This window comes from Aedes albopictus, chromosome 2 (genome assembly GCF_035046485.1).
Source record: "Aedes albopictus strain Foshan chromosome 2, AalbF5, whole genome shotgun sequence".
NCBI classification, from domain to species: Eukaryota; Metazoa; Arthropoda; class Insecta; order Diptera; family Culicidae; genus Aedes; species Aedes albopictus.
Window position 1 is genome coordinate 393,172,451 of NC_085137.1, and position 17,138 is coordinate 393,189,588.

A 17,138-nucleotide genomic window follows, 5' to 3' on the forward strand; every position below is an offset into this window, starting at 1 on the left:
AACGCTTTTTGTGGTACCAACTTTACTCTCATGCTTTTTGTGATTGTTTTGATGTAATTACGCAACCGATCAAAAGCTATAATGCAAATAGATGCTTTTATATGCATTTATTGTAAGTTTTTAATGGATTTAATTACCCTGGATAAGTTGAAACATATGCTAATAAACCAAAACATATTTGTTTGAAAAAATAAATTAAACCCTTTTCACATTTTGTACTGGATAAGCTTTCGTACATCCCATCAAAGATCGCATTCCATCCATTCACATCTCCTTCTATCTTAAGGCAGTGCTCTTCAGGATCGAAAGTGGATGCAGCGCAAAGTAGATAGGAAAATCTGCAAGTAGCACACCGATCCAAAAAACTAGATGCATCTTCGTTGGCATCCATTGAACGATTTAGATGTGTCGCCCCCCTCGGAATAAATTAAATATAATTAATATGCATTTATGCAATTATTGTGCATTTTGCGAATAAACGTGTATTTTTAATCGATTTTTCACACTTTGCATTTAGGACTTGAAAGTTTGTAAACAAACCGAACATAAATTGGATTTTCAAGATTTCGATTGCTGCTCTAAGTCAAAACGACGAATTATTACAATATTTTCGTCATTTCTTTAACAAAACCGACAATCGTTCCTGATTCCTGATTAAATTACCCGAATAGAGCATGTAAAAACCTCCAGGTTTACGTCACTGCTGAGAATTATACTGAGAAGTTGTTTTTTTTTTTTGAGAAAGCAGGAAAGTTTATTTTATGTTTCCTTCCGGACTTTTTCTGGTATTTTCGAGGACTTCCCACAGAAGTTCTTCATTGGATTCCTCATGGATGGCCGCAGAATTTTATCCGGGACGTCGGACTGGCCGACCGGTTGGAGGAGTACCCGAAGTGGCATGAACTGATTCGCTTGAAAGATAGCTGATATCGGAAACGGCAACTCCAATGTACTTGAGAGCCGTACTTAAGAGTTTCGATCTGAAGACGCTCGGAACGAAGTTTGACGTGATTCTGATTGAGCCCCCCGCTGGAGGAGTACGCCCGCGGAAGAGCAGCTGTTGCGGCCGGAGCTTCATGAAATTTCTAGTCCTGGGATGAAATTCTTGCCTTGAAATTAGAGAGGTAGCAGCCCATCGTAGTTCTGTGGTGCGGTAGTTCCGAGGGTCTGAACATGGGCCGGAACTGTCCTCGTAAATGGGGCTTTCGACGGTGCGAGGACATCTGCTGGATTCGAACGAACATCGATTCCCCGCGGCATTCGAAAATCTTCGTACCAAAGGCTGTTTTCCAACGTACGAAGCAACATTGCCTGATGGGGACAGTTCGGCGCTCCACGGATGGCGACTTCATTCATGCCAACGTGGACATCCATCTTATGATCATTTCCGAAGAAGCAAAGTTCGCACTTTTGCGGGGATTCCTCCAGGAGTTTCTCTTGACTTTCCTCCCCCAGCTTTCCTGATGTCTCCAGGAATTCTTTCGCGGATTCTTTCAAAAATAGGCTTTATTCTCCTGTTCTTGCTGGGATTCCTCTAGAATTTTACTCTTGAGATCCTTCTGGGACATTCCCTGGAATGCCTTCTGGGGTTTATCCACAAATTCCTCCTAACTTTCCCACAATGATCATCAGAGGGAACTTTTGTATCATTCCCACAAGGCATCTTTGTAACAACTCTTGGATAAATTCCCGAATGGAACTCCTTGAGGAAACTCCAAGAAGAAGTTCCTGGAGAAATCGTTGAGGGAATTTATAGAGAAACTGAAGAAGGCATTCCTGAGCATCAATCGTATATGGGAAATACTAAATCATGGTGGGCTAACCTGACAGAATTTCAAAAGAAATTTATTTAGTAGAAAATGGCTTTGTAGGAACCTCTAAAAAAAGTTTTATAAGAAGAACCTTCGAAGAAATTTCTCTGAAAGGAATCTTTGAAGGAAACCCACTTTAAGGAATCTGAAGGAACTCCTCTTGGAGAAATCTAAAAAGAAATTTCGCTGGGAATATTCACAAGAAATAATCTTCGTTGGTATTGACTTGGGGAATATCTCAAGAAGTGCCTTGGACGAATCTCCACAGACATTCTTCTTGCTTGCACCATCCTCCGGAGTGATTCCTCTTTTATATAATGTGGGAAGCTATAGGCTATAGTTAATTCTTCTCCCCGCATCGTAGTCAGCATTCTTCACATATGGTCCACTAAATGGTGTATTGATTCCGCCACAAGTTTATCTTAAAACTTTAGAACCATTGTACATTACATTCCCGACCGAAACCGAAACCTCCCCATGCTTTCTGCTTACGGATTGTACTCAGGGATGTTCCGGACGGAAGTTTCAATTCTATCCAGTTCCAGGTAGATTGTCAGTCTCAGTGTCTGTCACAAAATCATCTCATCATTTCTGAATTCCTGTATTTATTGCACAATAAGATCCATAATATTTGCACATAATTACCATAGTTGAACTGAAACGTGCTGAAACTGTATTTTTCGTGTACTGGAACAGATTTGCATTCTTATTTTGAATTGGCGTATTTTTTGGAATATGGCGTATTTTTTAGTACTGTTGTATTTTTCGCATTTTTCGTGTATTGGAGAATTTTTGCACTTTTATTTTGAATTGGTGTATTTTTTCGAATGTGACGTATTTTTTATGCAGTTTTGCATTTGTTGTGTATTGATGTATTTTTGTGTATTTTTATCATTCGTGTATTTTCACTGCAGTAACGCAGTGCAGTGAATCGCCCAGAGTTTACTGACTAAATCGGTACCGATACCGATACCGATAAATACGTATTTTTTGACAGCTCAGCAAATTTTCGTCTTACTGAGTGTTTGGTAATAAAAAAAATTACTGAGTTAACTCTGCTGTTCAAAAACTCAGTAAAATTTTACCGAGTTCGGTAATCAAATCTGAGTGTGTAGAGTGCGGAACTGGAGACAAACAACCGTGGACCGAGTGGAATGGAGACGGCTACTATGTATTATACATAGCAGAGGCCACCCCGGCCTTAGGCTGATCGGTAAGGTAAGGGGCTATTCATAAACCACGTAGACCAAATTTTGGACATCTCAGAACCCCCTCCCCCCTCGTAGACTTTCGTCCATACAAAAATATTGGAATTTGTGTGGAGCGTAGACTTTGGCCAGACCGCCCACCCCCCTCCCCCCCCCCCAAAAAGTCTACGTGGTTTATGAATGGTCCCTAAGTCTTATGACATCCATATTTTTTACTTATAGCAAAAAAACATAATGTATTTTGATGATTGGACACAACAGTTCCAACTAGTACATGAAATTACAAGACATTGCATACATTAAGGCGTTTACCGATTTCCGTCCCAATTTTCAAAATTGGTTTCAACTCGTAAGAACACGCTTCGTTAGAAGACCATATTGTAGCACGCAAATTGCGGCTAAGAGTTTTCCCGTCTTCTGCTTCGTTCCCTGGCTCCGAAAACAGACGGCTTAAGCGCCACCTCCGAAGAGGACCGTCTGTCGAGTTATGTTTGCCCGGCAAGAAACCCAACCTCAGGGCGGGTTTGTTTTATAAGAGACCAAATAGCGATTTAGGGACGATACAGAAAACTCAAAAGTACGGCTAAACGAGATATCTCACTTATAGAGGTCGCCTTAAGCGATTCTCAAAATATGGTTGATGCTAACCGTCGTTCTACCAACTCACAAAGACACCACTCACGAGTATCATCACTGGAAGAACTCACCAGCTCAAATTTCCCTGTTAGCTTCGGACACGTGAGTGGAGAGACTGATTTCCCAGGCAGTCTACCCTGGCGTACAAGAATTAACTAAAAAACAGGTAGAACGACGCGAACGCGAGAAATCTCGAAGACCAAAAAAACTGTTACAGGGAAAGCACTAACATTGCACAACAATACAGCATGTTTAAGGTAACTACCAAAACTAACGAAACATTTATTCAAAATTTGATAACCTAGGTTTTATTCATGTTCCTTTCCATGCTAATTCCTCTTCTTCTACTTCCTAGCTTTCCCTACGTGTGCGGTTTAAATTGCTTCCTAATCTAATTCTAGTTCTGTCGACATTTATCGAACAAGAACCATCACTTCTTCTCCGAGCTCGGTTAGTTGTGTGGAGGTTTCAACACATGCGCATGGTTAATAGGATTGGGCTTTTGTTCTACTCACGGTACCTTTCAGCTACTCATCAATGCCGTCGACAAAACAGAAGCGACGGCGTGGCGGTCGACGGACGGCTTGGCAAAGCAGCACGCTATTTTTACCGCATCCTACGGTGGTATTGCGCCGCTACCACCAAATGTACGCGACGCGCTGCGGTTTGGGAAGTGCGCCTTTCTCGCTGCCGGTCGCTAAACGGACCGGATCACCGGCGCAGTTGCTTCTCGGTGTCGATGACGATGGGGGTCGTCGATAGCTTCGTCGGTAAGGTGATTACCGCATGGCCGACTTAAGAAAACGTGGGATTCGGCCGCCTCCGGTGGGTGAATGTTCCGGTCACCGGAAAAGTTGCTTGATGGCGGATCTGACGATGGGGGTCGTCGGTGGCTTGGTCGGTATGGTGGCTACCACATAAACGCCGAAGGAAGAAACGTGGTTTCGGCCGCTCTGTCGGAACGGTTGTTCCCTTCCGGCTTTTCCCTCAAACCGGGACTTTTAACGCTGCGACGTGGGGTCGAGAGCGCGTTTAGCGAAAAAGGTGCGGTGTGCCGAGCTTTCGGCCGTGGATCAAATCCTGAATAAAAAGCCGTCGAACGGCTGTTCGACACGTTCAACGAAAAAGTTCATTCCACACAACAAAAAATATCAATTACCTTTTTCTATTCACTAACACGCACACACAATCTACTTGACCGCACGTAACCTTTTGGCTTAGGTTATTGAACTGGCTAACTAACGGAAAGGAACGAAAAAGTAACATTTAATTTAATCTAGAAGACTTCTCACATTTTATATAACATACTCAATTAAACACACCGCGACACTAAACTTAGAACACGCACTCTCGCCTCTTCCACGGTCAAGGTCAAAATGGACGAGTAGAAGTTCTGTAGGTCCTCAGATAAGGTCGGATCCCAAGACTTCGTGGCCGGAAATACGTAAAATTACCGAAGTAATTTTACGATCTTTTCAAACGACAATTCTCATCAACCACGAATGAGAACCGAATAAATGCTATCTCTTTCACTTTCATACCCGTCTGAATGATCTGTATCGCTCCCTCTGTTTTTGAATACCCGATCCATTTTTATCGAGAGAGTTCGGGCTTGAACATTGAACCTCGAGATTGTTCGGGTTTCGTGGTGTAGTGGATAGAACGGCAGGAATCGTATTTACATGTGTGGTCGGTTTTCGGATCGCGCACGCTTAAAACGATTTTTGGTAACAACACACGTCTTTATTCGGCGACGGACGTACCGAGAATGATGCGGGCACTGCTTTCTCCTCCTGACTTCCGCCTCAGCGGACCTACAACGGAAACGGTTTGACGCACGGTCGCTGCGTTTTATTTTTGACAGCTGTATTTAGCCCAATGGGTTTGACGAGTTTCGTTTGATCTATAAAGGGGGTTCGGAACTACTACAGCTCGTCCATCCTGACCTGTCTGTTGCCCTCAACAGATCGCCCAGATAGTCGCCCTCATTCTCGTTCAATTCAAGATTACATTGTTTACTCTTACAACTATTGTTTACAGTTCATGTTTTGTTTACATTTCTGGTCGCTTACTCATCCTCTAGATATTCTTCGTCCTCATATTCTTCTGACTCTGATCTTTCTAGGTACTCAACGTCTTCAAACTCTTCTTCGGAATCGGGCATCCAGAATCAGCAAGCGCTTCAATCGTCTGTACCTGATCTCCCACAACTAGCTCAACTGGTACTAACGACTGGCCGTTCACTTTCAATAGCTTACCAGCTCCGGGGCTATCGTCGCTGCTTCCAGCTACAATCGGGTACGCCGGGCTGTTGCCACTCGTTGCCGGCTTTGGTCCAGCTGCATCACCGCTTGGTCTTGCTGTTGGTTCACCTCGTCGCTTGAAACACGTTTCCTCACCGTGGCCCACCTTATTGCATACCGGACACCGGAGTCGACGTTGGGGCTGCGGGCAGTTAATCGAAATATGGCCGGAACCGTGGCAGTTGAAACATTCATCCTTCGGAATCCGCTTCGGTTGGCCCTCGCCGTCGTTGTTTGGGCGGTTCTCGTCGTGCTGCTTTCTGCCACCATCACCTGTATTCGGCCTGCTTGCGTTTGCCTTCGGGAAGTACATTCGCCGTTTGCACATCTCCTGATTTGACTCGCAGTATCGGATGTGCTCGAGAAGTTCGTAGATGGTTTCGTATTTCCGAGTAGCGATGGATCCATACAGCGGATCGTACGACAGGCCGCTGATGACGTATTTGATGATCGCCGAGTTGCTCAGCTTTCCCTTCTGCCCGATGGCATTCATCCTGAACACGTAGTTGTCATAGGACTCCTTTCCATCCTTCACGCACTTCGCCAGCCTTCGATGAACATCGGCTTCGTCTTCGTGCTCCGGAAAAGCCACACAAATCTTCGCTTTGAACTCGTCCCAGGCAGGAATAGTCGGACGCTCCCCGAGATACCACTGGTATGCTGCTCCCGAAAGACGACAGGATGCATACAACAGAGTAGTTTTCGACGACCACGAATACAGCACACGATAGTGATCGATAGTTTGTAGCCAATCCGACACTCCACTTCCCTCCTTGAACAGCGGAATCAGTTGCTTCAGTTCCTCCGGGTGGAAATATCGCTCACCACCGGCCGCAGGCAACTCGTCCTCGCCGTCCTCTTCCTCATTTTCGTCGTCCTCCTCCTTGTCCTGGTCTGCTCCTACCGATTTTCGGCTTCCCTTGCGCCGTGGCATTATCGCTCGCTCACTACGGGATTCACCTTCGCTGTCTCCGGACGGGGCTAGACCTATGCCACCCGTTTCGCTGGTCGGCACACGCGGTTTTCGATCGGTCTTGATGGATTCGTTTTGGCGCTCGAATCCGGGTTTTTCCTACCCGGCGCCTCGATACTCGCAAACACAATATTCCGCACTTTTCAGGTCAGCCACTTCGCGTAATAGTTTCGGACTAGGCCTGATCCCACTTCTGAAAAGTTGTGGTCGGTTTTCGGATCGCGCACGCTTTAAACGATTTTTGGTAACAACACACGTCTTTATTCGGCGACGGACGTACCGAGAATGATGCGGGCACTGCTTTCTCCTCCTGACTTCCGCCTCAGCGGACCTACAACGGAAACGGTTTGACGCACGGTCGCTGCGTTTTATTTTTGACAGCTGTATTTAGCCCAATGGGTTTGACGAGTTTCGTTTGATCTATAAAAGGGGTTCGGAACTACTACACATGTACACGAAAAGAAAAATCCTTATTAAATGTATAAGAAAATGTTATAAATTTTTGCCATTTCGTTTGCCAAATGAAAATTATGCAAAATCTTTTTGAATTATATTAGAAAAAACATCATGAAAAATATAAGTTTGTCTTATACTTTTCATGTACTTTTCCTAATAATGTTTATTACGTGCATTATACAAGGTATAAGAGAAAACTATTAATATATACAATGTTTTGTTTTGATTGATACTCCTTGTTTTTTTTTCATTAAAACTTGTTAAAACAATGTATGAAAAAGCGCATGATTATAGCTCAATGTTTATTTTTATTGTTAGAATACAGCTTAAAATACAAAGCACATTATCACGGGAAATTGTGGGACATTCTATAGAGCATCCCAACGGGAACCCAAGACCGATCACGGTAGCTCTGTTACTACCAAGGTTATGACGCGTTGGTGCCCGGGATGACGATTTTTCTTCGCGTCCGATTGCTTTATCATCTCCTTTGTCTCCGCGTCGACCTGGATAATGTCATGTTCCGAGGATACTTCCGCCACGCAGTTATCACAGCGCTTACGTTCTTCCTCTTGCAGCTTGATTGAGACCGCGGAGTAGCTTGGTGGTAATGATGACCACTTCCGCGACGATTTGCTTGATTGTGTGAAAATCGGGAAATCCATGCTGGGAGTCAATAAATGTGGATTCCGTCGGTATCTTGCCTGAGAGCGAAAACAATGGATTATCAGGTAATGTAATTAAACAATTTAATTTTGCCTTACCCAAAGATAAATATCTCCAAAGAGAAACAACCTGAACAACGAAGCGCCTGGTTTTCTGGCTTCTTCTGCGCCGAGTGCCATGTTGAAATTTTTCAATCCCAAACATTATCGAAAGTATAAGTTTTGCCTAATATATTTTCGCCATTAGGCAAAACTTATACTTTTCACTAGGACATGTTATACGCTTTATTAGGTTTTATTTGAAAGTTTATAAGGTGGCGAAATTGGGTTGTTTAGTAAAAAAAATATTCCTATTTTCTACAGCCTAATCGAAAGAGCTTATTTTACTGAGTATAACGTGATTTTATTAGATTCCAATACCTTTGTTTTGATGGTAAAATTAACAAAAGAGTTTAAATTTTCGTGGATAGAATGACAGTTCAATCGATAAAATGACAGTTCGACCCGAACAAAAAATTTTCCCCATATTAACTTAAAATTCATTTTTAAAATAGTTTAAAGACTCCAAAAATTATGAAATTTTGGATTTCGACTGATTTTTGGGCGGAGAATCCGATTATGAAATAATCCGGATACCCCTAAAGAACCCAATTAATTGTATAAGTTAGATTGGAATAAAATCAATAACATATTTCTAATAATAAAAACTATTACTTTTCTTTTCGTGTATTAGACTTGTGAAGGCGACTTGCATGCAAGTTGTATGCGGTTTTGAAGTGTGTGGTGACCTGTAAATATAACATTCATACACCTTGACGCTAAGGTTAATAAGCTACTAAAAATGAGTATTTTGGGTTTTAGAGTGTAGCATCTGTCAGTGGACAATCGGGGAGTGCAGAACATTAACCAAGAGCCGGAAGAGTGAATACTACAGGAACGGACAAGATTCGTGGTATATTTGAATCCGTTAGCTCGATTCTGAGGATTCTGGTGAGGGTCCGTAATCCATAGAATTACGGGCAGGCGGAGGACACCACAGTGGCGACGAAAATATGGGATTCGGTTTACACGCTAACCCCCAGCTACCCAGATTGGTGTCAAAGTGACCCAGATCGAGCAAAACTGCAGTTACTCTAAAGTGGGTAAAGGTACCTTTACTCAAATCTGGGTAACCGATGTTAATTGCAAAACCTGGGTAAAGGTTACCCTGATTTTGACGTTTGTAATCAGGGTGATCATCAGGGTAGCCTTTACCCATATTTATGTAAATGAGTTAGCGGACACTACGAAGCCTTCCCAACATTTTTGTTTTGTCAAAAAAAAACCTCGATAAAGCACATAAAACATTTATAGCGCATTTAGTTCACCACTGGACTATCGCACTAGTTTTTACGAGTGCGAAAACGCTAATAAAAGTGCGCGATTGCATCAAATCAACTCGGTGTCTTCAGAGCACTTGTTCACCATAGATTGAAGAAATAGTGCGCCGAAGACATCAACCTGATTTGATGCAATCGCGCACTTTTATTTACGTTTTCGCACTTATAAGGTCGCAGTTCGCAGTCCAGTGGTGAACTAAATGCGGTATATTTGTCTCAAGTTTTACATAAAAATAAAATCAAAATTCCGTGCAAAAATGACTCCTTGGATGATGAAGATGCTTCCGATGCTTTTGATTTTAAGTGGCTGCTTCACGTACAAAGTATTGATCTTCGTATGGATTTTTGTCAAATCTGGATCACATTCTATATTATAGAAATATATTTAGAAACTTTCTAAATAGATACTGATAAACACAGAAAAACATACCTGCCGCCATTGCAGAAGGGAAGAAACCAAGAGAGCCAAGAAAGCAACGAGTATTTGATCCGTCTGCATCGGGTTACTGGGTCAAAGTACTTGCAGCCAGGCAATCATCGATGAATGTCTAAACAAATTTAAGTTGATTAATGAATGTGAATGATATCATTAAAACTATAAAAAAAACATACCAGCCATTAGTTAGTCGGTTTTTTCATCTTAAACTTCCAGAAGTTCCTCCAGAGTGTGTTTCTTTGGATTAGACGCACGGAAAATATGAAAATTTTTTCCAAGTCCCATTTACCCAAATGATTACCCAGATTTTGACAACACCATACAACAGGAAAATTAGGGTTTCGAAATTTTCTCAAAGATTCGTTTACCCAGAATCAGGGTAAAGGTTACTCTTTTCATGTGAGATCGGTTACCCGGATTTTGACAACTGCTAATATCATGAAAATCCGGGTAGAATCGACCCAGCCGATGGGTAGTTTCAGATAAGCGTGTAGGTAAGAAGGAAAGTTTGTTGTTTCCCCAACGTTTGAGTCGGCGTGAAACATGGGGCTACATTTGGTTGCATGAACAAGTGGAAGAGACGACTTGAGGTGACGGAAAAGTGATTGTGTGAATTAGGAAGTGTAGTGACGTGGACAGCAGTTGGGATTAGAATGACATTTATTTCCAGCACTTCAATTCTATGCTAACTAGATCCTACAGGAAGATTGGCAGTTTCACTTCGGTTGTGGTAATTCTGATAGAAGACGATGTGATGCAGTGTTGTTCCCAGAATTTGTTGCAAAAGACAGGGAAGGGAACTAACGGAACATCGACGAACGCAATGGAAAGCATGCTTTTCGAGGGCGACAGGGAAGCGGCAGCAGCGGATGTAAAAGAAGCTGGTAGATTACTAAGCGTGTTTCGTGAAATTGGTCCTGGAGTCCGCACCGAAGCTGGTGCAAGGCACAGCTCTGCTCCCGGAGAGCGTGATTAGTACTAGAAATTGGTCCCGGAGACCGTACCGAAGCTGGTGCATGGCACAGCACTGCTCCCGGAGAGCGTTGTAGAAAAAGAAAAAAATATGGTCATGGAGACAGCGTAACTCCCGGAGAGGGGGATAGGTCTCGTGGACCGTAACTATGCAGAGTGGCTGGGGCAAATGCACAGTACAGCTCTTGGCGATCATGCTAGAATCTAGCACTGCTAGATTAAATGGCCAAAGCATTGCATGCTTTAGGAGAGTTAGTAGAACAAACTATTGTGTCCACAGACAAAAAGACGCTACATTAATTCATCAAAATTCTCGTTATGAAAGCATGTTGAACCAAATGTTTATTATGGAACCCTGGATTTGCTCATGCGGATTAGTGGTGCTTATGCAGCTGTGTAGGTAGGCCTGACAGAAACGGAAAGAAATAAGTGTCATCAATTAGTTCACAGCTCTACCCGTGCTCTGAAGAGGATGCAGTAGTGTTTGACCCAGGAGGTTGTTGACAGTTGAAAGGTATCCCTGATAAAAATTTCCAATAAAATCGCCATAAACTACCATTGAGTAATGATAAATTTGACTATTCAACAACAAATTATATTGTGTACGTATTTTCCTGCTTAAAATGGTGTATTGGAACTACAATACGTGTACAATAAAATCAATGGCACTAGAGATTTCAATAATAAAAACACCATAAGTTGAATGGTAGTTGACTTGATTTTTTTTCCAGAAAATTTGGTTTTTTTTATGGTAAAGATACATAACAACCCCCATTTTCTATTGTAAAAGTGACATTTACAATACATGCTTTGGTTGGAAACCATAAGATCTGTTGTTACTCTATCGTTTTAAACAATTGAATTAATGGTAAGTACTATTCAATTCAGCGTGTTGTAACAATCCATTCTGTTGTATCTCTATGATCTTTTTTATCAGGGATGGTGGAGTATTTCTTGGAACACAGAATCACTGGAATCACTGCCCCGGAGAGAGAGATGTATGATTTTGCGATTTATGTTGGTCTAGATTTTTGAAGGGACTCGGTGTTGTGTAAGGCTAGATGAAGACCGTAATGGTGGTTTGTGCTAGTGGTGTGTCATGTGCAGCACACACGTTGCATTACACGAACACTACCCGAGTAACTGATGGAAAATAGTAAAAAAAAAGCAGTTCCCGGGAAAAAAATCAAAGGGACATATTTTCAACCAATAGATTTGTATTAGTGATCGTGACAGCGCGCTGCGAGAGCTCAATGACTTTGATTTGTAAGAAGTCATTTCAGTATGCTATCTCATGTATGATTGTATAAACAAGATATAGTGGTTCGTTTCAGGTGAAGTAAACCCGGAGACAAAGCGCAGTGAAAAGATAATTTACGGTTGAAATTGAGTGCAACAATGGCTGTGGTAACCTTGTGGATAAGGGTTTGGTTCGCCAATCCGGAGACGGCGGGTTCGATTCCCGTTTCGGTCGAGAATTTTTCTCGACTTCCTTGGGCATAGTGCATCATTGTGCTGTAGCCTCACAATATACAAATTCATGCAATGGCAGGCAAAGGAAACCCTTAAACTAATAACTGTGGAAGTGCTCAAAGAAGTTGAAGAGAGGCAAGCCAAGTTCCAGTGAGAATGTAGAGCCACCAAGAAGTAGAAGGAGACATGTCTGGAAGACAAGGGTGATGAAGTATTCAGAATTAATCATCGTGTTTCTATGAGAGTATGCAGTATAGTCATAGACTTATTTATATAGTATTTATATTTATATTTATATAGTATAGTTCAGATGAGAGCAAATAAAAAAAAACAAATAGGCAAATAAAGTATTACCCAACTAACAATCACTCATTTTACAAGCACCTTTACGACGAATTGATTCAGCATGATGCTGAATAACATTTGGATAATTTTCAGGCCCAACCTTTGTTCGGGTTTTGTTCACACACATTTGGAGAAACTTTAAAGCATAGTGTTGTGTACAAACTGACATGTTTGTTGTTAAATCGTTTTACAAATACATAGTAAAGCTGTTATTCAGCTTTAGCAAAAATGATTAAAAATAAAAAATGCAAAATTTTTCAATTTCCACGAGAGTTTATAATTGGAACTTAATGCTGTGAACAAATATTGTGAAATAATAACTACACATAAATTTACCTAAATCCAGATTCAAACTCGAGACCCGTCGATTGCCAGCCGCATGCGTTCCTATCTGCGCCATCCTAGAGATGATGAATTGCAGCGCTCAAATCAAAACATAAACTTCCCGTGGTTTAATAATGATCAGACTCTGACTCCTATACAGCAGTGGTGAATTAGCACAACATTATGATTAACGACTGAACAACAGATTAATTCAGCTGTTGTTCGGTAAAAAACACGTGTTTTTCATCATGTACTCTGAGTCGAAGAATGATCAAACGAAAGCGCTTATTTGACTTGTGAAAAACACATTATACAGATACATGTCCTAATTTTTACATGAACTTAACAAGAAGCAGAAAAAAGTCTTGTTGAACTATGTTGTAAAGGAATTACTGCGTGTCGAATAAAAATCTTATTAAACGCTTGAAAAGTATTTTAAATTATCATTGTTTATACCAATACGAAAAGTTGAACATTGGTTACTTTTTCAATTGAAAAAGCATTTGTACAGTAATGTGTACAGCATAATTTTAGTTCAGCTATAATTACTATTATAAAGCAACAATTCAGCATTAGCGTGGCTCAAAATACCACATGTCAAAAAGTTCGATGGGCCCCCTTCTCATTTCGTTCTATATTACGCCACGATGCTCTGGTCAAATTTTCAGCTAAATCCGTTAACATTAGGGCGGTGCTAAACTCGTTTGAAGTTTGTATGGGAGTTTATAAGGAAAAACATCGTTTTTAGCATTTTTCTCATAAGGGGCATTATTTTTACATAAAACATATAGCCGATAATATAGAACTATAGTCTCACATGTGCTGAAAAACTTTGTCGAAGACCGCAAAGTCATCCGAAGCTTGTAAGAAAAGATATTACATGCAGACCATCTGGTGGTGCTTAACATTTAACATGTAAAGGAATAACAATAGCAATAAAATCTCATTGAATGAGCCCGTACTGTCTAGGCTATAGCTTTTTTCGCAAGTGTCTGATCACTTTGCGGTCTTCGACAAAGTTTTTCGGCATATCCCAGGCTATATTTCTATGGGATCGATTACGTGTTTTAAGGAAAATTTGAACCCCTCCGAAGAAAACTGCAAAAAACGATGTTTTCCAATATAAACTCCCATACAAACTTCAAACGAGTTTAGCACCGCCCTAATGTTAACGGATTTAGCTGAAAATTTGACCAGAGCATCGTGGCGTCATATAGAACGAAATGAGAAGGGGGCCCATCGAACTTTTTGACATGTGGTTTTGCCATAGAAGCTTGAGCCACCCTATTCAGCATGCATGCTTGTTTGCGGCTGGCGGTTGTTAGTTGGGTATGACGCGAGAAGTAAGAGTTGAGATCCATGAATTTTGGATACACTGGAATGGGAACCTTTGTTAAATGTTCATATGTTAAGTTTTATATCAGGTTCCTGATGGTGCATACCCTGATGCATAAGCAGAAGTATTAGGTACTTATTAAAGTCATCAATACAAAGACGTCTGCAATAAGGAATAAATGTTGGTTACATATTGAAGATTTTAAATTTGCAATGAACCTGTGTAAAGTTCTTGTAGTTATGCAACCAGCTTTCATTCGTTGAAATAAACTTGTGACCACTCAGTAAGCGCCCGATTAACATGTATCCTACCTAAAACAGTCAACCTCAACCGAATGTATAATAGAAGTTGTAACCTGTTGTAACCCTCGAAACAGGGAGAATGAAAAAAATAAATCGAGGAAAAGTCCAAGGAGAAGTACAGTCTTTATTGTTTTGAGAACTGACAGTAAAATGTGGATCTCATAAATAATTCAGTATCTAGGATTTAGATCAAATGTGATAAGCCGAAGTAACGACAACCTTCTCTGGAGTCTGGATTTGGATTATTATAAAATATCAAATATTTCAAATCCGTAGAAAAAGGGAGATGTGGTGACCTGTAAATATAACATTCATACACCTTGACGCTAAGGTTAATAAGCTACTAAAAATGAATATTTTGGGTTTTAGAGTGTAGCATCTGTCAGTGGACAATCGGGGTGTGCAGAACATTAACCAAGAGCCGGAAGAGTGAATACTACAGGAACGGACAAGATTCGTGGTATATTTGAATCCGTTAGCTCGCCCGAATAAAAAATACAGTAGAAAAACCAAATGTTGTATTGTAACAGTACTATTTAGAACCATATTGTTACAATAAACACCACTGTAAAAATAAAAAAATACAAAAACAATAAGATGTAATGTAGACAACTGTATGATGAATTGTAAATAAGATTTTTACAATATACTATACGGGTTGTTAAGTATCGTAACAATATAAAAAAATATTTTTCTCCATATATATTTTTTTACAAAACCATACATTTTATTGTAAATGAATTGTTTGAAATACTGATACGTGGGCTTTAATATACCGTACATTGTATGGTATACGTATGGTTTCAAACAATAAAATGTACCGTAAATATATTGTTTTTAATTGTAATTTCACTACAGGTTATAAATTTAATCATGGTTTTGAAATGGTTCTCTTTTGTTATGTTGTATTGTTTTACATTAGATAAACCATATAATGTTATATTATCTCGTTATGTTCCTTCGATAATGGCAGTTCTAGCCAAACTAACCTAAACTCGTCTAAGTCTGAGTAGCCTCTGATTGCATTAACAGTTGAAGCTTAGGCTCCCATGTCCCACCAGCCAGATAACTGGGTTTTGCAAACTAAGCATTATTTGTGGCAACACTTTGAGCGGCATGATGGAACTATGCCTAGCGCGCTAAGTGTTATTAGACCACTAATGTAGTTGCATGAAGTGGGTGACGAGGTACATAAGTATCATTACAGCGTGCTTAACCGTTATTGCAATATTGAGGCTCCAGTTTGACTGAACTATGAAATATGTACATAACAACTCATGAGAAAACTGTCAAGTTCGATTCAACTATAAGTTAGGTTAAAAAGCGAAGACGCACTTATATTAGAAGTCTTTTCAGTGTCCAGTCCTTATGTTAAAAATGTCAAAGATAAATCGCATTTAATTCGGTTGTTGTACAAGGCAATTTCACATGAGAGAAGAAGAGAAAGAATAGTGTTGAACTCATCCACTGATTTACGGTAATCTGGACTGCGTCTTTCCGGGTTGACCTACATTCGTATTCCTCTCATCGCACTCTACATACCTAGCCCACCATATCTCTTGGATATGCAGTCCTTAGGACACCTGGTTTACCACTTTATTTAAACATTTTATTGACTTCAAATAGATGTTTCAACTTATTCACTTTTTTCTCTTTCATTTCCTTTGCAACAAAAATGTCACGAACATCAACAGAACAAAGCACGGAAAAAATCATAAACTGAATAAATAATTAAAAATGCACGGAAAAAGATTGTTTCGGGATAGTGAATGGTTCAAACGTAAGAAAAACAGTATAATATATTGTTACATAAAGATCGGATGTAAATGTATAGTAGCTACCAATGTGCAAAGCTTTTAGCGAACCATTCCATTACAATACACTATATTGTAGCTGGTACACTGTATGGTACAGGAATGGTTTTCACCAAATACCCTATGGTTAGTTTTTATCCGGGCGATTCTGAGGATTCTGGTGAGGGTCCGTAATCCATAGAATTACGGGCAGGCGGAGGACACCACAAAGTGCATGTCATTTTGAATGGTGACATTGAATATCGCAAAACATTTATAGTGAACTTTGGACTTTAGTACATTTGACACTGAAAACATTAAATTTGAATGAAAAATAAATTAACACGGATAATAAATTAACATTGAAGAACATGAAAAATATTTAATTTAATAAACAATTTATGTACATTTTATATACATTTTATACAATTTTTATTGAATAAATCTTAAAATAATATTTACACAAAAGTGACCATGCTACAATATTTAGATTCTACAATGATCGATCTTCCGAAAATAAGCCATTGATTAAAAAAAAAGCAAAACGTTGTTGTAGAACAGATTGTTTAAAGACGAACTCCTTTGTAAACCAACGTATCCCACTGGGTTTCCGTATAAATCCAGAACCGGTCATACGTACAACTTGACGTTGACCATCTGGTGCATTCTATGGAATTTCCAGTTGTTCATCGTGCTTAGAGTCCTTCCCTGGCACTCGAACGTCAA